Raw genomic sequence first — 22375 nt, 5'->3', positions numbered from 1 at the left:
TCAGGCCAGATGTTTGCAGCCCACTGAACAGCACAAGGCTTTTTCTTTCTTTTCCTTTCTTTCTCGTTTCTCCAGCTCTCCCTGCTCGGTCCTTCTATCTTTCTCCACAGAGCCAACCGTCATGGCCGTGGAAGACACGCACTGTTGCACTTTAGAAAAATAAATACATAAAAATGAAGCATGCACACAATTCCAACCAAACAACTGTATGCACATGAATGAGGAAGTGACTTTTTTCTTATCTTTTTTAGTTTCCAGTCTGTATATCAGTGTCAACAACTGCAGTCCATCTGCAGAGTCATGAGCAGGACTCACACACAGCAGAGGGCTTTTACGAGCTGCTCCCTGCTCTTGTGTCTCTTTTTATGGACAGGGCTTTGTTTTCTGCTCTCTGGGGTTTGCTGCTTTATTATTACTCTGCTCATTTTGGCTGAATCCTGAATCAATGATCCTGAGACGCCTGAGGATGAGACTCGACCATGGCACAGAGGACCGTGGGACTCAGACTTCAGTCTAAATAGATGCTATTCACACTCCGAGTCACATCCAAACAGACTATTATGCTCTATATGTCTGGTTTCATTCATTCAGCCATCCTTCAAACCAAACTGCAACCACAAACACCAGTGACCGCAACACACTGGATGTGAGAGCGTCCCAAAGTTACAGTGGAGGGAGCGAGAGAGCGGATCTCCCGCTGGACTAGCTGGTCGACTGAGGCCATGATCAATGAAGCGTGGCTGAGAAGTGGCGCGATGCGGGTTCACGGCTGCCCGCTCCGATGAGGTGAACACACTGCATCACAGCCCGGAGGCCAGTTTGAACCCAGGCTGAGCGTCTGGCTTTCCTAACGTTGAGCGAATTTTAAAAAGCTGATCGGAAGGCGGTGAGGAAGTCTATGACCTCCGTCTTTCCACTGTGAACCACACTTCACAGGCTCCGCTCTACAAGCCTGGAAAACCCTTCAAAAACCAAACTGTGGGGTTTTAACCTTTGACCCTGGAAGCGTCATTTGTCAGCCGCCCCGCGTCAGCAGGAAGTTCGAGCCGAGCCTGTTAAAGTGTGTAAACGCCTTCTCCGTCCCGTGACGCCGGGCAGCGAGGCGCGCCGCAGACAGGCGGTGGGAGTCATGACAAAGTGTTCCCAGTCCAAACATCAGAAGCCGTGTGGAGCCGGCCTTCAAGAGGCCATTTAGAGCCCTGAAAGAGAGAGGCCAGCGACTCCCGGGGCTCTGCTGTCTCTTTACGAGCGCAGACTCTGGGGGCTGCGCTAAGCGTTTCTACAGGAGCTGGACGAAATCCCTGATGTCGACCGCTGATGTGGGGCTCGTAGAGTGGAAAGATAATCAGGGCAGTAAACGGACGGTGCTGCACGGCTGGTTATGGAGTCTGTGGAAAAAAACTACTCCTCTGGAACATTATCATCTACATTACCGTCTATTCATTTCACCAGCTGAAAACGGAAGGTGTTGCTGAGATTAAGACGATTTGAACAAAACTGTAAAAACATTATTATGACTGAATCTATAAAGGGTGAGAAGATCGAGCAGGCATTGACATGTCTAAACAGAGCGATTAAAGCTCATCAATTATCAGTCGCATACAAAACGGTCTCTGTTTCTTTATCAATGACCGATGCGCTCAGGAAATCACCACAGTTTATATCAGAATCCTAAAAGCCCATAAGCCACTGGGGTGATGCTGTAGTGCTGTGAATCAGCTCTTTGGTGATTTTGTGTTTTTTCTCTGTGAGCGGCGACGTGCCACAGCTTTGGCGTCCAAAACAAATTTCCATGAGGTGACAATCACATCACATCCCTCTTATCGCATGATGTAATCCATAAACCTAAAGGGAGAGTCTTCAAACTGGGAGTCAACGTTTCATAAATCATAACCGTACAGAAAAATCAGTAACCCTGTTCACATCATTTTCCTCCTCCTCTTCGTTCTTCTTTCACTTATATATAATGTTTTTGGGGTGATGATTTTGAATGAAAGCCTCAGATGATAGAGTATTTGCAGTCATGTGACCCGGGAGTTGTCAACCGGAGGACCGCCGCCATATTTAAGTAAAAACAACCAGCGATACGTGGTTTCATTCATAAACAGCAGTATGCGTTCGATGTTCTTTAACATTGAAAATGTCTGCTGATAAGGAGAGTAGGGATGTTGTTGTGTTGTCAGATCAAGTGGACAATCTTGATGTAACACACAAAGACCGGTACCAGGAGAAACTACGGATTTCAGGCTGCAGAATGACCCGTACTTGACGCCAGCCGCCTGTTCCAGCCACGCACGGCTGAGACTCAAGAACTCCCCGATCTGGAGTACACGGACATCTACTGTTATCTAATCGATAGTTCTTCGGCGTGCACAAAAGAAGCATGAAGGCGTACAAGTAGCAACAGGGTCCTGACACATCACTGAGGGGGCGGGGCTACACCTCGGTCACAGCTTGACATGAAGGGTGCAGACTAGGGCTGCACGATTATGGCCAAAATGATAATCCTGATTATTTTTGTCAATATTGTAATCAGGTAATAGGTAAAAATACCTTTTAATTGCACTTTTTTTTTTTTAATCTGCCGCTGCTGCAGGGTTCCCTCGCTTGCTGTTTAGGCAGCGTAATGATGAGGCCCTAACCTCAGTCGCCCCCTGATGGTTGGCTGACTATTGGGTTGAGAAAGTGCTTGATTTGACATGCAACAGAGCCACTTTTTCAATTTTAAAATCGCAGACGACCATCTAAATTTAATCGCGGCAGCCAAAATCGTGAGCGTGATCATTTTACCGACCAGAATGTTCCTTCAGGCTTTGGGCCGTTTCTCTTCAGATGACAGCTACTAGCTTTCATCATCATCACCAAAAACTGGATCTAACAGATCAACACACTGACGGCAGTCACAGGCTGATCCAGCTGCAGGGCAGATGTGACTATCTGCACATACCATGTCAAGATGTGACCGAGGTTTAGCCCCGCCCCCTCAGTGATGTCACGGGATCACGATGCTAGCTAGCTTCGCAGCTACAAACAATGCCTGAACTGCTCAATAATCAAAGGAATGACAATGGATATGAGTCACAGTGATGTATATTGAAAGAATCAGTATCGACATGAGTAATGCAGCCATGACAGGCCAATAACACCAGCGTATGATGGTTTGTGACCGTCTGTCTGCACCCTCCATGTCAAAATGTGACCAAGCTGTAGCCCCGCCCCCTCAGTGATGCGTCAGGTTTTGGGGATAGTTTGGCCCGATATAGGGCAAAATTGGACATTGTGGGTGTAAAAGTGTGCCCCTTCAGACTCCCTGCTGACGAGTGATGAATCCCATATGTCCCAACCAGGACGGTATGAGGGAAATTTTTTTAGCAATTCATGTGTGAAGCGGCATTGTCTGAACAGCCCCGTCTGCTCCGCTCCGTCTGTGTGTGTATAATTACCTCGTGCAACAAAGTAGTATCATAGCATTGTGTGCAAAGCGCCGGTCAATTTATGTTCACGTGCTATGAAAAACAGTGAACACCGGACACTGTCCTGAATTTATAAAACCCGCCCGGACGCCCCAGACAGGACGTAAAAAGTGGACATGTCCGGGAAAAAGAGGACGCTTGGTCACCCTATCTACACAGCCCAGGTTACAGGAGACAGTGCAGGAGGAAGTGGAGGACAGGGTGGAAGAGACAAGAAACACTGAAAAATATCATCAATAATAAATACAAACCTGAAATAAAATGAGCTGAGCACACATATGTGTAATAAGATCTTGGATGCCATAAGTTGTTGTAGAGAGGGGTCAGGCCATTTTCTGATTTCGCTGTCAACTTTCAGTTTATGGCTTTCAGCCACAGTCGGCGCCTTTCTGGTTCCGTACACTCACTCAGTATCATATAAAATGATAGAGTAGGATTTTTCCTTTTGTTGTTGGTGCAGCCGACCACACAACAACTTTTAACCATCTTAAACTTCCCTCGTATTGTACGTCTTTACTCTGTCTAAGCGAGCGGAGACGATGGCGTTCCCCTTTGCACTAGTTGCTATGGGCCGACGGACCCGGATGTTGGCCAAATGCCCGGATGTCCGTCTGTATCAATGCGCCTGAATGTTTGTTTTCACTCCAACATGGCGGCGACTGCCCGGCGTGCATTGCGAGGCCGGGTGTGTGACGTCAGTTATAGCATTAGCTAACTAAATGTTCCCTCAGTTATCCTCATACAGAATAGATCCATGCGGCGCAACATTACGTGGTTTGGAAAAAATACGCAGCCACAACCAGAGTTGCGTTCAGGTTGACTCAGCTAACAACAGAAACTGTGTGGCAGCTTTTCTAACAAACTGGAAACACTGCTGGGTGGAGGATGAGTCAGGAAGAGCTGGTTTACATCAGCAGAGACCAGCCGCCATGCAAACAGCCAATTAGTGCCAATGCTAGCTAGCTACCGCTAGCGGCTCTAAAGCTAGCATGAGGGATTTTATATGCAACAAATCAAAGGAATGTGACAAAACACTGAGTGAACATGTCATCAACTTAACAGCTGGAACGGTGGCCCTTTTGTTTGATAACTACTGGAATGTCTGATTTCATGGGATTATGAGGTAGTGTGTCTCAATGGAGACAGCGCCCTCTAGTGGCCATATAGCACAACTGCGATAGAAAAAGATCACTAATCTCTGACGCCACGTGTAACCGGTTAACGTGGGCTAGCAGTCCCGGTTACGCGGGTAGAAAAAATTGTAAACGTTGACAGCCCTGATTTAAACTTCACACAGAAACACTGCAGCCTGCACTAAAGCCTCTCCCTCCAGTCTGATGAAGATCCCAGAACTGTCTGCGTTTAGCTGAGGACATTCAAATGCCAAAACCCAGTGGTGTTTGTCATAAAATTCACAATATTTTAATGGGTTGCCGGTGGCCCTTTTGCCCAAAAACAAAATTCCATTTCTGAAATGTGACTGTGGAGAGGACAGTCTGAGGTCCGATCCATCTGAAGGTGCGATCTCACATTAGAAGAATGGTCTTTTCTCTCTCTGGTGACCGAACAGCTGACAAGCAAACGGCCAACAGCCCCATGTACCAGGTATTTAGTTAAACTGTGTAAGCGACCCGTTTTACTTCCCAGACTCTGTCTGAATTCTTCCTACAGCCAACACATAAAGACCCACGTAAGAGGAAATTCTTCTCCCTCTAGGTCATGGTGGCAGCACCCACAGCTTCTGGTCGCAGATCCAATCTTGTTGACTTCATGAGTGAAAAGCAGACATGCAGCTACGTGACTCACGACTCCACAACACAAAGAAAAATGTTTGCGATTGACCGAAGGCGGAGGTCAGAGCTGCTGGGAAAGTGTTGACACAGTCAGAACAGCCTGATGGAGCTGCGGTCTGGCTGTGGACTCAGTGTTAAAGCAGCGATTCTCCCTCTCTTCTCATTTATACCTTCCCAGTCGACACGGCGCTAACAAGTCGCCAGTGGAGCAGAGTGCATCAGTCTCAACTAAACCTCTTTTCCTCCCTAAATCCTCGGCAGAGGCAGAAAACACTAATGAGATTCTCGCGTGTGAGTGTGAAGCTGCTGCTCATTAGAGGAAAACACTGCAGCCCGGGCTGCCATCAGGAAGCACATGGAGGCATGTTGTGTGTTTTTTCTTCTTTTCACAAAGTTAGGTTAAAAATTAGAAAACAGGTATGTCATACCTACAGAGCCCCTAAAGGGACATGAAAAAAAAAAATTAAAAAACACAACAGTTTTCTTCTCCACAAAATGACAGTAGAGGAGTTGGTGCGCGTGTATTTTGACTTGGGACTTCATTATAAAGAAATTGCCACTTTGCTTGCAAGCCGTCATGGTCAGAATTAAGCGCACCTCTTCTTTCTTGACACGCCATCCTGCCTCTTTACATTTTACATTTCGTGTACATCCATCCATAGCCGCAGAGCTGGCCAGATGTTTGACGGTGTTCCTGTATGAAATCAAATACACGATCCAAAGCGGTGTATCCTTTACGCTGAAACAGGCCAGGGGACTTCAAAAGTCTCTTCAGGTTTCTCTCGGACACTACGTGACCATGACGGCTTGCAAGCAAAGCAGCAATTTCTTTACAAAGAAGTCCAGAGTCAAAATACATGCGCATCAAATCCTGTACTGTCATTTTGTGGAGAAGAAAACTTTCAGGTGTGCATGTGAAACATTTCAGGTGCGCACAAGAAAGTTTGAGGTGAGTACCTGAATTTTTTGTTTATTTTATTTTTTGCATGTTCCTTTAGGGGCTCTGTACATACCGAAAAAGACTGAGTTTTTAGCTGGAACAGTTATTCAGTTTATAAAGAATTTCAACCCAGCTGAACATGTGAGCTTGGCTTGTGGTAGATTCAGGGAACACTACATTTATTATAAAGCAACAAAGAAGAATTCCGATTGACGTTAAAGCAAATCATCTTATATTTGTAATTTTTTTTTAAGTAACAAGAAAAATGAAACTGGCTGAATCAGAATAAAACAAAGAGAAAGAGTAAAATCCGCTTGTTCAGTGTGTGCCGGATCTTCTTAAAGCGCGTTTGCTGGAGATCAATCAATCAAGGCTGATGAGAGAATCGAGTCTCCGGATGACTCGCTTTACTCTGTATGATCCTCGACAAATCCCCTCTCAGCGCCTCATTCGCAGAAAGCTTTCCACTTCAGCCGGACAGGCTCGCTGGGCAAATCCCCCGAGGACAGAGAGCGGTGAGGAGACGGACACAGAGTACGCCCGTGTGTGAGTGACACACACACACACACACCTCTGCGCTACATAATCCGCCGCTCTCATGTTGTCTTTCTAGGAAGTGTGGAAGGTTCACGTGAGCGTGCACGGTGTTGGCTTTCTCTGGTCCCTGCCGGCCAAACAGGTGGGATTTAAGAGGGTGATCTAAAGCCTGCGACACCGGGCTGGGGGGTCGGGGGATGGGGGGGGGGGGGGGGGGGGGGGTCAGGGAGGGGGGGTCCACTTAATCTGCGTGTGCCTTTGTGCCAAGGTCGCAGGTGATGAGGAATTCAAATCATCAGCAGATCAAGCTCCCATCTGGATGCCCGTCACACACCAGGCCAGGCCGGCTTTGTGTGCGCACATACAGTGTGTGTGTGCGTGTGTGTCTGTGTGTGTGAGTGTGGTGACATTGAAGTGACACCACACATACTAACTCATTCACACCTCTCAGCTCACATGACAGCCCTGAGGCAGAGGACTCACACACACACACACACACACACACACACACACACACACACACACACACACAGAGCGATCATGAGCAGAACAACATGAACGCCTGTTGAAAATCTTTCATGTTAGGATTTTTACTGAATCCAGAACGAGGCGGCGCTGCCCGCTGAGGTGAGGAATGTCACTTTAACCTTCACACCACCCTCACACACACCCCCAAGCATTTCTCCCAGAATTTACTGATCAGCTTCTGGGTTTCACTTTGCATGTTTTTAAAATAAATGCATCTGAAGTGCAGTCTCTTGAATCTTAGACATCATGTACAATCTACTGATGCTTTTTGTCCTCCAGATGGAAAAAAGGAAAATACCATCCCTTTCAAACTCAAACTCATCTCAAACTCATTGCCTCCGAGCATTAAGTTCTCATTTTGTTTTGACTTAAACAACTTCAAATTGAAAAGACCCCCAAACTTTGAGGGGACTGTAATGATTTAATGATAATAACAGAGAGGAGGAAAGAGGTTTAATTCACTTTGAATCATCTTGAGTTTGATGGATTTGCAAGGCCACAGTCGTTCCCTAGTCTGGCCACACGGGGGCAGCGTGTGGCAGACAGAATGAAAGGAAGCGTTTATTGAATTCTTAAACTTTTTTATTTAGACAGATGAACCAGATTTCATCCATTGATATGTTCTTGATTAGATTGGGCTGCAGGGAAGCTTCTTAACCGACAGCTGACATGATAGAAACGATCTGTTCAACCGAGAGTTCCAGTTACGGCTCAGTAGGAACACATCTCAAAATGAAATCCCGTAACTACTGTGAGCGTTGCCCTCTTCTATCCCCTATTAAACACTAACTGATAGAGCTGACCCAGCCGCTGAGATGGACCAAACCCACCAAGTGACGTCCGTTTAAATGTTAATAATTCTCTGCAGCGTCTGTCTGCAGTTTCCAGGGATGTAATCTGCTCTATTTTTAGCAAACACACACACACACATACACACATCCGTCCCCTGGACTGATAATGACATTCAAAAGTGTGAGGCTTAACCTTTAACTTTGCCAAGAGAAAAAGAAAATTGAAACGTCAGTTTAATGATTTTAAAGGAAAAAGCGGTTTTCAGCTCTTAGACAGAGAAACGCCAGATTTTAAGGCGCTGCAGCATTTCACTGCTAACTTTTTGCTGTTCACTTCAATTCCACTTGTATGTGTACTTCATCAATATCTAAATACAATCATTAAAAAAAAAACTCCACTTGGCCACAACTTTCAAACTCTCAATCAACATTTCAAAAACTCTAATGTCTGACCTCTGACCTCTGAGGAGGTCTGAACCAGATTTTCTAACAAGATGTTTAAAAAAACATCTTTGTTGCGGAATGGGCTGAATGCGGCTTTCTTTCAGATTGTTTCTCAAGTAAGAGCACAGGACGTGTGTGTGTGTGTGTGTGTGTGTGTGTGTGTGTGTCTCAGGTCAATGTTTAAGCCGCTCTTCCGGTCCCCTCTGCTCGGAGTGTGTAGCAGATAAGATAGACGGAGACAACAACACACACTCACCCAGTGGCCCTGACTGTGTGTGTGTGTGTGTGTGTGTGTGTGTGTGAGATGGGACTGTTATGGCACACTAAAGCAATAATTGTGATCATTCTCATTGTGATTATTGTGAAATTAAACGGTTCCTGTCAGGTGAATTCTCACATTCTTTGTGTATTAACTTCATAAAGATCCCGTCGAGCACAGGGTCTGGAAACACACACACACAGAATGTAAAGAGGTGGTCGGAGTTAAACCAAACTTTTTCAGTTTTTAACAGTAGATGAGAAATGAGTTGTTTGGTTGAGCAGGAGATGCAGAGACAGGCTGCGTCTCCTCTAAACCCCCCGATCCAGGAGGTAAGGAGTTAATAACGGAGTACAGACACTGAGCTCAGATATATCCGAAATACCTCCAGACATACTGAGTTTCACATTCTCCTTACGAAGGCTGATAACATCTGTGTGAATCATGATGAATTCAGTTCGTCTGCAGCTATGGGAGGTGTTGGAGGTGTTTGTTTGGTGGCTGTGAGCTGCTCCAGTGTCACATGGTGATCCGTTACACAACACAAGGCTGGATACAATACACCTGGAAGCACCTGGGGGGGTGGGGGGGGGGGGGGGGGGGGGGGGGGTAATGCAACACCGGAGTATCAGCTGGGAGGATGAGAGAATAAAAGGGATCATGAGGAGGAGGAGCTGAGACAGACAGTGAGGCCGGGGGGGGGATATGGTGTGACAGCCGGATACAAGTTCATGGCTAAAATAACACGACACTCTCTCTCTCTCACACACACACACACACACACACACACACACACACACACACACACACACACACACACACACACACACTGCGACTCCCAGAGGGTCTCTCCTGTCAGTCGGGCCCCCAAGGCCCTCCAGGCATTCAGAGACACTCTCCACAGACGGCTGGCCGATCGCCACGGCTATTCTGGGCGCTTCCTCTGCCTCCCAGACCCACTGCAGTCTCTCTCTGGACGTCCTCACACCGTCCTGCGTCTGTCCACTGTCCCTCCGCGAGTCCTGCTCCTTCAGTGAGACGCTGAGGGAACGCCACTCACCGGCTCTGCCGTTCATGAGGAAACTTTAAGACGGAACGAGAACAACCTGCGCAACGACCGAGGAAACACCTGGAAGTCTGAGGAACAGAGGGTTGGTTCTACAGCTGCGAGTATCAGTCCCTTCAGGAGGGAACCATCGCTCAGACTCTGTGACCCACAAATAGAAAATAAACCAACAGGAGAGCCGACTGATCCCGTTACCACACCAACACCAGCCTGCTGAAACAGGAAGTGGTCGACTGCGTCCCTCTCAATGAGACCTGAGTCCGTAAAAACAACACAAAAACACGAAAACCAGGCGCGAGAGCCCAGATCCCGTCATCCTCACTCTCTTTAGGTAAACAGTGTCTCCCGGCAGCGAACTAAATGCTCGCCAGTGTTTGCTGTCACCTCCCGTCTGCACCGCTCAGAACAGAAAACAAACACCGCCCGGCTTCGCTCCCGTTCGCCGCCACACCCGACGGCTCGCAGCTCCACTTCCTGTCTGGCAGCCGAGGCCGGATCTCTCACCTGGGAAGTCCGACGGTCGCCCGGGAAACGGGAGCAGCTCCTCTCAGGTGGAGGGCCGCAGGTCGACCGGCCGCAGACGGCGGGCCCGGTCCATCCAGGCGGGACGCTGGCGAGCTACAGGTCCGCGGCGCTGCCAGGTCAGCAGGTCACAGGAGTTCATCTCCATCCATCCACGGTGCCGGCTGCTGCTAACGCCTGAACAGAAAGAAGCAGGACTGCAGCGTCAGGCTGTACGGAGAACAGTCTGAGTGGGAGAACCCGCAGCAGGAGACAGATCGTACACAGACTTCATCTACCGTGTTGTGCTTCAGTCTAACCTCCCTGCACTCGCTTCCCTTCACTGAAAACCAAACTTCACGTGGTGACGACTGAGTGACGTGCACCCACGTGCACGTGGCACAACAGAGTGCTGGCTGAACTGTATAATGTAATACTAATAGAAACCCATAATCACGCAACTTTCACACACAGTGACAGAAACACTGATGTGAAATAAATTCATTTTTTTATTCTTTTCAGGCATTTCTGGAACTTATCAGAGCCTAATAGAAAAGATAAAAAAATAAATGAATGAAAGCGCTGGACGCTCGGTGTCCTGCAGCCGGCCGACCGGAAGCAGCGTCCAGCGCAGGACGAGAATCGACGGGACATTATTCCACGGCAGGTCTGGGGGCCGGGGCAGGAATGCCCGAGGGGCCCTCGGCAGGAGAGGGCGGCGTGAATGAATGAACCGCGATTCACACGAGGACACGAGGACGCAGTCCTCCTCCCACCACCGAGGGGACACGCGGACCGGAGCCTCCAGTGTCCCCCCACAGCGAGACACACCAGGCGATTCTCTTTCCCCCGAACACACTCCACAGAGGGACTCTTTGTCCCGGAGAAAGCAGCACCAATGGAACTGCAGCGGGACAGAAACACACACTGATCACACTCACAGCGTCAACTGTAAACACACACACACACACACACACACACACACACACACACACACACACACACACACACACACACTCCACTGTCTGGGAGCTTTTAGGACAGAAGCAACCAGAGACGTCGATCAGTTATCGACGCATCCAGCTGGCACATTAGAGGCAGAGGTTAAAGCAGCCAACACACACAACACACACACACACACACACACACACACACACACACACACACACACACACACACACACACACACACACACAGGCCCAGTGGATTTCTACATTTTCATTACGCAACAGCAGAGCGCTGTTTGCGGGCTGCAGCCATCGCCCTGGAGCAGCAAGACACACCAGCACAACGCCGCCGCTGATGCATGGCGTGAGAACGGCAACAAATAAACCACAAAGACTCAACACAACACAACACAACACAACACAACACAACACAACACAACACAACTCTGACTCCTCCTGTCTGAAGATCAACGTCTGCAGCTTCAAGTAAAATGTCGGCTTTATTACTCATGAGAATTCAGGAGCATAATTTGACCGATGCTGGGGGATTCAGAGCATTTGAGGTGAGACGACGCAGATCAGCCGGGCGGACGGACCTTTAGAAACCCTCCAGCGGCCCTGGATTAGAAAACTCCTCTGCTTCATCATCATTTAACGTCTCGGCGCCTGGACGTCCCGGACGAGGCTCCACATCAGGAAGAGAGTTCGACAGAGGAGCTTCAGACCATCACCGACATGTTGATGTGCTCGTGGACGAAACATGAAAATATGGCTGAATATGTGACTTTTAAAGATGAAGAACTCTTGGATTTTTGCAATAGTAAAAAAAAAAATGTTTTGGTATATTTATGGATGATGGAAAACTGACAGAAAATACTGAATACTTGAATACTTCCTGAATTTATTTTCTTTACCTTAAACCATTATTCCGTGGGTCCGTTAATAATAAACAGGACACACACACACACACACACACACACACACACACACACACACACACGCCCAGTCTTGTATTTCTATCCTTGTAGGGACCATCCATTGACTCCCATTCATGTCTAGCCCCTAACCCTGACCCTTACCCTAACCCTAACCCACACCACAACAAAGCCTAACCCTAAAGAAATGTTTTTGCACTTTTACTTTTTTCAGTAACAACAACATGGTCAAGAAAACACTGTTTCTCCTACTTAGGACCGGAAAAAGGTCCCCACAAGGCACGTCGTTCCACGTTTTGCTATCCTTGTGGGGACATTTGGCCCCGACAAGGATAGAAATACAAGAACACACACACACACACACACACACCGAACAACTCTCCAAAAAACCTGTTTGAGTTGCATCACCTTCAGTTCCCCGACACCAAATCTAAAAAGAGAACTAACCTGAAAACAAAGCATCATTCATATCAATCCTAATAACTCTGATAACTCAGATTCACTAGAAACAGTGAAGAGGAGAGGAGAGGAAAGAGAGAGAACTCGCCGGCGGGACAGGCCAGGCCCAACGGCACCGAGGCAGAGAGAAGAACTGAGAGGAGGAGAGGGAATATTAGAGGAGGAGAGAGAGGGAATACTAGAGGAGGAGAGAGAGGGAATACTAGAGGAGGAGAGAGAGGGAATACTAGAGGAGGAGAGAGAGGGAATACTAGAGGAGGAGAGAGAGGGAATAATAGAGGAGGAGAGAGGGAATACTAGAGGAGGAGGAGAGAGGGAATACTAGAGGAGGAGAGAGAGGGAATACTAGAGGAGGAGGAGAGAGGGAATAATAGAGGAGGAGAGAGGGAATACTAGAGGAGGAGAGAGAGGGAATACTAGAGGAGGAAAGAGGGAATACTCGAGGAGGAGAGAGGGAATACTAGAGAAGGAGAGAGAGGGAATACTAGAGAGAGGGAATACTAGAGGAGAAGAGAGGGAATACTAGAGGAGGAGAGAAAGGGAATACTAGAGGAGGAAAGAGGGAATACTCGAGGAGGAGAGAGAGGGAATACTAGAGAGAGGGAATACTCGAGGAGGAGAGAGGGAATACAAGAGGAGGAGAGAGGGAATACTAGAGGAGGAGAGAGAGGGAATACTAGAGAGAGGGAATACTAGAGGAGGAGAGAGGGAATACTAGAGGAGGAGAGAGAGGGAATACTGGAGGAGGAGAGAGGGGGAATACTAGAGGAGGAGAGAGAGGGAATACTAGAGGAGGAGAGAGAGGGAATACTAGAGGAGGAGAGAGAGGGAATACTGGAGGAGGAGAGAGGGGGAATACTAGAGGAGGAGAGAGGGAATACTAGAGGAGGAGAGAGAGGGAATACTAGAGGAGGAGAGAGAGGGAATACTGGAGGAGGAGAGAGGGAATACTGGAGGAGGAGAGAGGGAATACTAGAGGAGGAGAGAGAGGGAATACTAGAGGAGGAGAGTAAGGGAATACGAGAGGAGGAAAAAGGGAATACTCGAGGAGGAGAGAGGGAATACTAGAGAGAGGGAATACTAGAGGAGGAGAGAGGGAATACTAGAGGAGGAGAGAGAGGGAATACTAGAGAGAGGGAATACTCGAGGAGGAGAGAGGGAATACTAGAGGAGGAGAGAGGGAATACTAGAGGAGGAGAGAGAGGGAATACTAGAGAAGGAGAGAGAGGGAATACTAGAGAGAGGGAATACTAGAGGAGAAGAGAGGGAATACTAGAGGAGGAGAGAAAGGGAATACTAGAGGAGGAAAGAGGGAATACTCGAGGAGGAGAGAGAGGGAATACTAGAGAGAGGGAATACTCGAGGAGGAGAGAGGGAATACTAGAGGAGGAGAGAGAGGGAATACTAGAGAGAGGGAATACTCGAGGAGGAGAGAGGGAATACTAGAGGAGGAGAGAGGGAATATTAGAGGAGGACAGAGAGGGAATACTAGAGGAGGAGAGAAGGAATACTAGAGAAGGAGAGAGAGGGAATACTAGAGAGAGGGAATACTAGAGGAGGAGAGAGGGAATACTAGAGGAGGAGAGAGAGGGAATACTAGAGAGAGGGAATACTCGAGGAGGAGAGAGGGAATACTAGAGGAGGAGAGAGGGAATATTAGAGGAGGACAGATAGGGAATACTAGAGGAGGAGAGAAGGAATACTAGAGAAGGAGAGAGAGGGAATACTAGAGAGAGGGAATACTAGAGGAGGAGAGAGGGAATACTAGAGGAGGAGAGAAAGGGAATACTGGAGAGAGGGAATACTCGAGGAGGAGAGAGGGAATACTAGAGGAGGAGAGAGGGAATATTAGAGGAGGACAGAGAGGGAATACTAGAGGAGGAGAGAAGGAATACTAGAGAAGGAGAGAGAGGGAATACTAGAGAGAGGGAATACTAGAGGAGGAGAGAGGGAATACTAGAGGAGGAGAGAAAGGGAATACTGGAGGAGGAAAGAGGGAATACTCGAGGAGGAGAGAGGGAATACTAGAGAGAGGGAATACTCGAGGAGGAGAGAGGGAATACTAGAGAGAGGGAATACTCGAGGAGGAGAGAAAGGGAATACTATAGGAGGAAAGAGGGAATACTCGAGGAGGAGAGAGGGAATACTAGAGGAGGAGAGAGAGGGAATACTAGAGAGAGGGAATACTAGAGGAGGAGAGAGGGAATACTAGAGGAGGAGAGAGGGAATACTAGAGGAGGAGAGAGAGGGAATAATAGAGGAGGAGAGAGGGAATACTAGAGGAGGAGAGAAGGAATACTAGAGGAGGAGAGAGAGGGAATACTAGAGGAGGAGAGAGGGAATACTAGAGGAGGAGAGAGAGGGAATAATAGAGGAGGAGAGAGGGAATACTAGAGGAGGAGAGAGAGGGAATACTAGAGGAGGAGAGAGAGGGAATACTAGAGGAGGAAAGAGGGAATACTCGAGGAGGAGAGAGGGAATACTAGAGAGAGGGAATACTAGAGGAGGAGAGAGGGGAATACTGGAGGAGGAGAGAGGGAATACTAGAGGAGGAGAGAGAGGGAATACTAGAGGAGGAGAGAGGGAATACTAGAGGAGGAGAGAGAGGGAATACTAGAGGAGGAGAGAGAGGGAATACTGGAGGAGGAGAGAGGGAATACTGGAGGAGGAGAGAGGGAATACTAGAGGAAGAGAGAGAGGGAATACTAGAGGAGGAGAGAAAGGGAATACGAGAGGAGGAAAAAGGAATACTCGAGGAGGAGAGAGGGAATACTAGAGAGAGGGAATACTAGAGGAGGAGAGAGGGAATACTAGAGGAGGAGAGAGAGGGAATACTAGAGAGAGGGAATACTCGAGGAGGAGAGAGGGAATACGAGAGGAGGAGAGAGGGAATATTAGAGGAGGACAGAGAGGGAATACTAGAGGAGGAGAGACGGAATACTAGAGAAGGAGAGAGAGGGAATACTAGAGAGAGGGAATACTAGAGGAGGAGAGAGGGAATACTAGAGGAGGAGAGAAAGGGAATACCAGAGGAGGAAAGAGGGAATACTCGAGGAGGAGAGAGGGAATACTCGAGGAGGAGAGAGAGGGAATACTAGAGAGAGGGAATACTCGAGGAGGAGAGAGGGAATACTAGAGGAGGAGAGAGGGAATATTAGAGGAGGACAGAGAGGGAATACTAGAGGAGGAGAGAAGGAATACTAGAGAAGGAGAGAGAGGGAATACTAGAGAGAGGGAATACTAGAGGAGGAGAGAGGGAATACTAGAGGAGGAGAGAGAGGGAATACTAGAGAGAGGGAATACTCGAGGAGGAGAGAGGGAATACTAGAGGAGGAGAGAGGGAATATTAGAGGAGGACAGAGAGGGAATACTAGAGGAGGAGAGAAGGAATACTAGAGAAGGAGAGAGAGGGAATACTAGAGAGAGGGAATACTAGAGGAGGAGAGAGGGAATACTAGAGGAGGAGAGAAAGGGAATACTGGAGAGAGGAATACTCGAGGAGGAGAGAGGGAATACTAGAGGAGGAGAGAGGGAATATTAGAGGAGGACAGAGAGGGAATACTAGAGGAGGAGAGAAGGAATACCAGAGAAGGAGAGAGAGGGAATACTAGAGAGAGGGAATACTAGAGGAGGAGAGAGGGAATACTAGAGGAGGAGAGAAAGGGAATACTGGAGGAGGAAAGAGGGAATACTCGAGGAGGAGAGAGGGAATACTAGAGAGAGGGAATACTCGAGGAGGAGAGAGGGAATACTAGAGAGAGGGAATACTCGAGGAGGAGAGAAAGGGAATACTAGAGGAGGAGAGAGGGAATACTAGAGAGAGGGAATACTCGAGGAGGAGAGAGGGAATACTAGAGGAGGAGAGAGAGGGAATACTAGAGAGAGGGAATACTGGAGGAGGAGAGAGGGAATACTAGAGGAAGAGAGAGAGGGAATACTAGAGGAGGAGAGAAAGGGAATACGAGAGGAGGAAAAAGGGAATACTCGAGGAGGAGAGAGGGAATACTAGAGAGAGGGAATACTAGAGGAGGAGAGAGGGAATACTAGAGGAGGAGAGAGAGGGAATACTAGAGAGAGGGAATACTCGAGGAGGAGAGAGGGAATACTAGAGGAGGAGAGAGGGAATATTAGAGGAGGACAGAGAGGGAATACTAGAGGAGGAGAGACGGAATACTAGAGAAGGAGAGAGAGGGAATACTAGAGAGAGGGAATACTAGAGGAGGAGAGAGGGAATACTAGAGGAGGAGAGAAAGGGAATACTAGAGGAGGAAAGAGGGAATACTCGAGGAGGAGAGAGGGAATACTCGAGGAGGAGAGAGAGGGAATACTAGAGAGAGGGAATACTCGAGGAGGAGAGAGGGAATACTAGAGGAGGAGAGAGGGAATATTAGAGGAGGACAGAGAGGGAATACTAGAGGAGGAGAGAAGGAATACTAGAGAAGGAGAGAGAGGGAATACTAGAGAGAGGGAATACTAGAGGAGGAGAGAGGGAATACTAGAGGAGGAGAGAAAGGGAATACTGGAGAGAGGGAATACTCGAGGAGGAGAGAGGGAATACTAGAGGAGGAGAGAGGGAATATTAGAGGAGGACAGAGAGGGAATACTAGAGGAGGAGAGAAGGAATACTAGAGAAGGAGAGAGAGGGAATACTAGAGAGAGGGAATACTAGAGGAGGAGAGAGGGAATACTAGAGGAGGAGAGAAAGGGAATACTGGAGGAGGAAAGAGGGAATACTCGAGGAGGAGAGAGGGAATACTAGAGAGAGGGAATACTCGAGGAGGAGAGAGGGAATACTAGAGAGAGGGAATACTCGAGGAGGAGAGAAAGGGAATACTAGAGGAGGAGAGAGGGAATACTAGAGAGAGGGAATACTAGAGGAGGAGAGAGGGAATACTAGAGGAGGAGAGAGAGGGAATACTAGAGAGAGGGAATACTAGAGGAGGAGAGAGGGAATACTAGAGGAGGAGAGAGGGAATACTAGAGGAGGAGAGAGAGGGAATACTAGAGGAGGAGAGAGGGAACACTAGAGGAGGAGAGAGGGAACACTAGAGGAGGAGAGAAGGAATACTAGAGGAGGAGAGAGAGGGAATACTAGAGAGAGGGAATACTAGAGGAGGAGAGAGGGAATACTAGAGGAGGAGAGAGAGGGAATACTAGAGGAGGAGAGAGGGAATACTAGAGGAGGAGAGAGGGAATACTAGAGGAGGACAGAGGGAATACTAGAGAGAGGGAATACTATAGGAGGAAAGAGGGAATACTCGAGGAGGAGAGAGGGAATACTAGAGGAGGAGAGAGAGGGAATACTAGAGGAGGAGAGAGGGAATACTAGAGGAGGAGAGAGAGGGAATACTAGAGGAGGAGAGAGAGGGAATACTAGAGAGAGGGAATACTAGAGGAGGAGAGAGGGAATACTAGAGGAGGAGAGAGAGGGAATACTAGAGGAAGAGAGAGAGGGAATACTAGAGGAGGAGAGAGGGAATACTAGAGGAGGAGAGAGAGGGAATACTAGAGGAGGAGAGAGAGGGAATACTAGAGGAGGAGAGAGAGGGAATACTAGAGGAGGAGAGAGAGGGAATACTAGAGGAGGAGAGAGAGGGAATACTAGAGGAGGAGAGAGGGAATACTAGAGGAGGAGAGAGAGGGAATACTAGAGGAGGAGAGAGAGGGAATACTAGAGGAGGAGAGAGGGAATACTAGAGGAGGAGAGAAGGAATACTAGAGGAGGAGAGAGAGGGAATACTAGAGGAGGAGAGAGAGGGAATACTAGAGAGAGGGAATACTAGAGGAGGAGAGAGGGAATACTAGAGGAGGAGAGAGAGGGAATACTAGAGAGAGGGAATACTAGAGGAGGAGAGAGAGGGAATACTAGAGGAGGAGAGAGAGGGAATACTAGAGGGGAGAGAGAGGGAATACTAGAGGAGGAGAGAGGGAATACTAGAGGAGGAGAGAGAGGGAATACTAGAGGAGGAGAGAGGGAATACTAGAGGAGGAGAGAGAGGGAATACTAGAGGAGGAGAGAGGGAATACTAGAGGAGGAGAGAGAGGGAATACTAGAGGAGGAGAGAAGGAATACTAGAGGAGGAGAGAGAGGGAATACTAGAGGAGGAGAGAGAGGGAATACTAGAGAGAGGGAATACTAGAGGAGGAGAGAAGGAATACTAGAGGAGGAGAGAGAGGGAATACTAGAGAGAGGGAATACTAGAGGAGGAGAGAGGGAATACTAGAGGAGGAGAGAAAGGGAATACTGGAGAGAGGGAATACTAGAGGAGGAGAGAGGGAATACTAGAGGAGGAGAGAAAGGGAATACTGGAGGAGGAAAGAGGGAATACTCGAGGAGGAGAGAGGGAATACTAGAGAGAGGGAATACTCGAGGAGGAGAGAGGGAATACTAGAGAGAGGGAATACTCGAGGAGGAGAGAAAGGGAATACTAGAGGAGGAGAGAGGGAATACTAGAGAGAGGGAATACTAGAGGAGGAGAGAGGGAATACTAGAGGAGGAGAGAGAGGGAATACTAGAGAGAGGGAATACTAGAGGAGGAGAGAGGGAATACTAGAGGAGGAGAGAGGGAATACTAGAGGAGGAGAGAGAGGGAATACTAGAGGAGGAGAGAGGGAACACTAGAGGAGGAGAGAGGGAACACTAGAGGAGGAGAGAAGGAATACTAGAGGAGGAGAGAGAGGGAATACTAGAGAGAGGGAATACTAGAGGAGGAGAGAGGGAATACTAGAGGAGGAGAGAGAGGGAATACTAGAGGAGGAGAGAGGGAATACTAGAGGAGGAGAGAGGGAATACTAGAGGAGGACAGAGGGAATACTAGAGAGAGGGAATACTATAGGAGGAAAGAGGGAATACTCGAGGAGGAGAGAGGGAATACTAGAGGAGGAGAGAGAGGGAATACTAGAGGAGGAGAGAGGGAATACTAGAGGAGGAGAGAGAGGGAATACTAGAGGAGGAGAGAGAGGGAATACTAGAGAGAGGGAATACTAGAGGAGGAGAGAGGGAATACTAGAGGAGGAGAGAGAGGGAATACTAGAGGAAGAGAGAGAGGGAATACTAGAGGAGGAGAGAGGGAATACTAGAGGAGGAGAGAGAGGGAATACTAGAGGAGGAGAGAGAGGGAATACTAGAGGAGGAGAGAGAGGGAATACTAGAGGAGGAGAGAGAGGGAATACTAGAGGAGGAGAGAGAGGGAATACTAGAGGAGGAGAGAGGGAATACTAGAGGAGGAGAGAGAGGGAATACTAGAGGAGGAGATAGAGGGAATACTAGAGGAGGAGAGAGGGAATACTAGAGGAGGAGAGAAGGAATACTAGAGGAGGAGAGAGAGGGAATACTAGAGGAGGAGAGAGAGGGAATACTAGAGAGAGGGAATACTAGAGGAGGAGAGAGGGAATACTAGAGGAGGAGAGAGAGGGAATACTAGAGAGAGGGAATACTAGAGGAGGAGAGAGAGGGAATACTAGAGGAGGAGAGAGAGGGAATACTAGAGGGGGAGAGAGAGGGAATACTAGAGGAGGAGAGAGGGAATACTAGAGGAGGAGAGAGAGGGAATACTAGAGGAGGAGAGAGGGAATACTAGAGGAGGAGAGAGAGGGAATACTAGAGGAGGAGAGAGGGAATACTAGAGGAGGAGAGAGAGGGAATACTAGAGGAGGAGAGAAGGAATACTAGAGGAGGAGAGAGAGGGAATACTAGAGGAGGAGAGAGAGGGAATACTAGAGAGAGGGAATACTAGAGGAGGAGAGAAGGAATACTAGAGGAGGAGAGAGAGGGAATACTAGAGGAGTAGAGAGAGGGAATACTAGAGGAAGAGAGAGAGGGAATACTAGAGAGAGGGAATACTAGAGGAGGAGAGAGGGAATACTAGAGGAGGAGAGAGAGGGAATACTAGAGGAGGAGAGAGGATCGTTGTGCCAGTCCTGCACACACAGTAACTGGAAGGCGTTTTCAAGACAGCGGAGGACAATCATTTCAATATTTTTCTGCTTGTTTCTGTTCCTGAGTTGAACCAGTCATGGTTCTTATAATGTTTTTGCACTTGTTTCAGGAGAGTAATATATTACCAAAGTAGGACTTGATAAGCAGATTATCTATGGAAAAAAATCATAATAATCACATTAAATATTTTACTTAATTATCAACAAAAGTGCTGCAGAAATCAAATCTTTTTTTCATTACTTCATTATATATCTGGCTTTTTGGGGGGGCATTACTGTGAATAAATGATTGGCTGATTAAAAAAAAAGTGTTTTAGCTCATCTGTACACAAAAAGCAATTGTTTGGAAGCTCTTAATACCACTGGAAAACCTTTCTCCCTCTTCGTAATGTGGCTACATCTGTAGATAACACACAGCGTGGAGTGTGTGTTCATGCTTACTTTTCACTTCAGCATTTTGGGATTGAAGTTATTTTCACAGCGTCACACGAAGCTCTCGCTGCCGATTCATATTAAATGTATAATGTATGCACAGACAGGTGGAGAAACTGACAGGTGACCGGTTTACTGCTCACGTCATGCTAGCGGGGATTTATTCAGCAGCATGTCGACGTTTTGTTCCTATATTTAATGAGAAGCAGATAAAAATACAATCTGCAGACATTCAGGTTCGGGTTCCAGTCAAACACCAGGGAATCTGTCCTCATTCATCTGCTGATCAACCTGCAGAACCTTGAACCCGTCGGACTAAACCAGAGTGTGGAGTTTGGCAACAGTCTGACTCACGGGGAGTTTCTAAAGACGAGGCGGAGCCGGAAGATGGACCAACACGTCTGTGGTCTGACGACATCCAGCTGGAGGACATGAAGACATCTGCCGTCTTGACTCCTCTCTCATGTCCAACCGGCTGGAATCAAACCCTCAACTCACTGCTCACAATGTCAAGGACGCACATTTAGTGGTTTTTAAAAGTATTTCCTTGAACAAATGTTAAGCTGAATGTTACTTCGCTGGTGATTTTTGTGACAGAATGAGCTGGCCGTGAGACGAGCAGGACCGTCTCTGTCTTCGCCGCGTCCCAGTCATGTGACGGTCAGCCTCGTCCATCAGTTCAGTCCTCAACGCAGCATCCTGTCAATAACGAGATTACGGCTGGACTTCCACTTCAGCAGAGAACGTCAGAAACGCTTCAGATCCAACAACTGCATCATTTTCAAATAAAGTCCAGTTTTCTTCATTTAGGTTTTTAAATTCAGTAAAATCCAGAATCTCTCTCTTACATACAGTAAATGTTGAAAAGTAGATAAAACTCCTCAACTTCAGCCTCATGATCTCACTGCCAGACTCAGGAAATGAGTCCAGGCTGTGTGTGTTTTGCTGGATGACGACTGACATTTTCACAGTGTGTAAACACTGAACGACCATTTAACGCCCTCAAAGAGGTTTTTACAGAAATACTCTGACCAGCAGGAAACTCCATCAGCTGGCAGGAAGGACGCCTGGCAGCGCCAGCGGCTCTGCTGAGGACCGGCGGGGCGTGGCGGCGGCGGAAGGCGGAGGGTTGAGGGGTAAAGGAGCCGAGACCAAGAACAACAGACGCTCCCGCATCCAGGCCAGACCTCCGGCTTCACAAGCAGATTCAGCACAAAGGATGCCCTGAATTAGCCGAGAGCCCAAAATAAAACTGCATGAGAAGAAATGTCTTGTGAGTATTGACAGTTCTGCACAGCTCGGCGCACCTGAAGGGAAACGGAAGCGTCCGTA

General features: G+C 48.0%; 1 protein-coding gene across 1 annotated transcript in view; it reads right to left on the bottom strand.

The window, feature by feature from the left end:
- tnk2b (tyrosine kinase, non-receptor, 2b) overlaps positions 1-22375 on the bottom strand; it is a 52581-nt gene that overhangs the window by 28344 nt on the left and 1862 nt on the right. Inside the window, exon 2 of the mRNA XM_030115027.1 lies at positions 10336-10530. The gene's annotated coding sequence lies outside the window, so the exon portion shown is untranslated. The remainder of the gene's footprint in view (positions 1-10335; positions 10531-22375) is intronic.

This window comes from Salarias fasciatus, chromosome 18, assembly GCF_902148845.1.
Source record: "Salarias fasciatus chromosome 18, fSalaFa1.1, whole genome shotgun sequence".
NCBI lineage: Eukaryota > Metazoa > Chordata > Actinopteri > Blenniiformes > Blenniidae > Salarias > Salarias fasciatus.
Note: the sequence above shows the minus strand (reverse complement) of the source record. Positions and strands in the feature narration are given on the sequence as shown.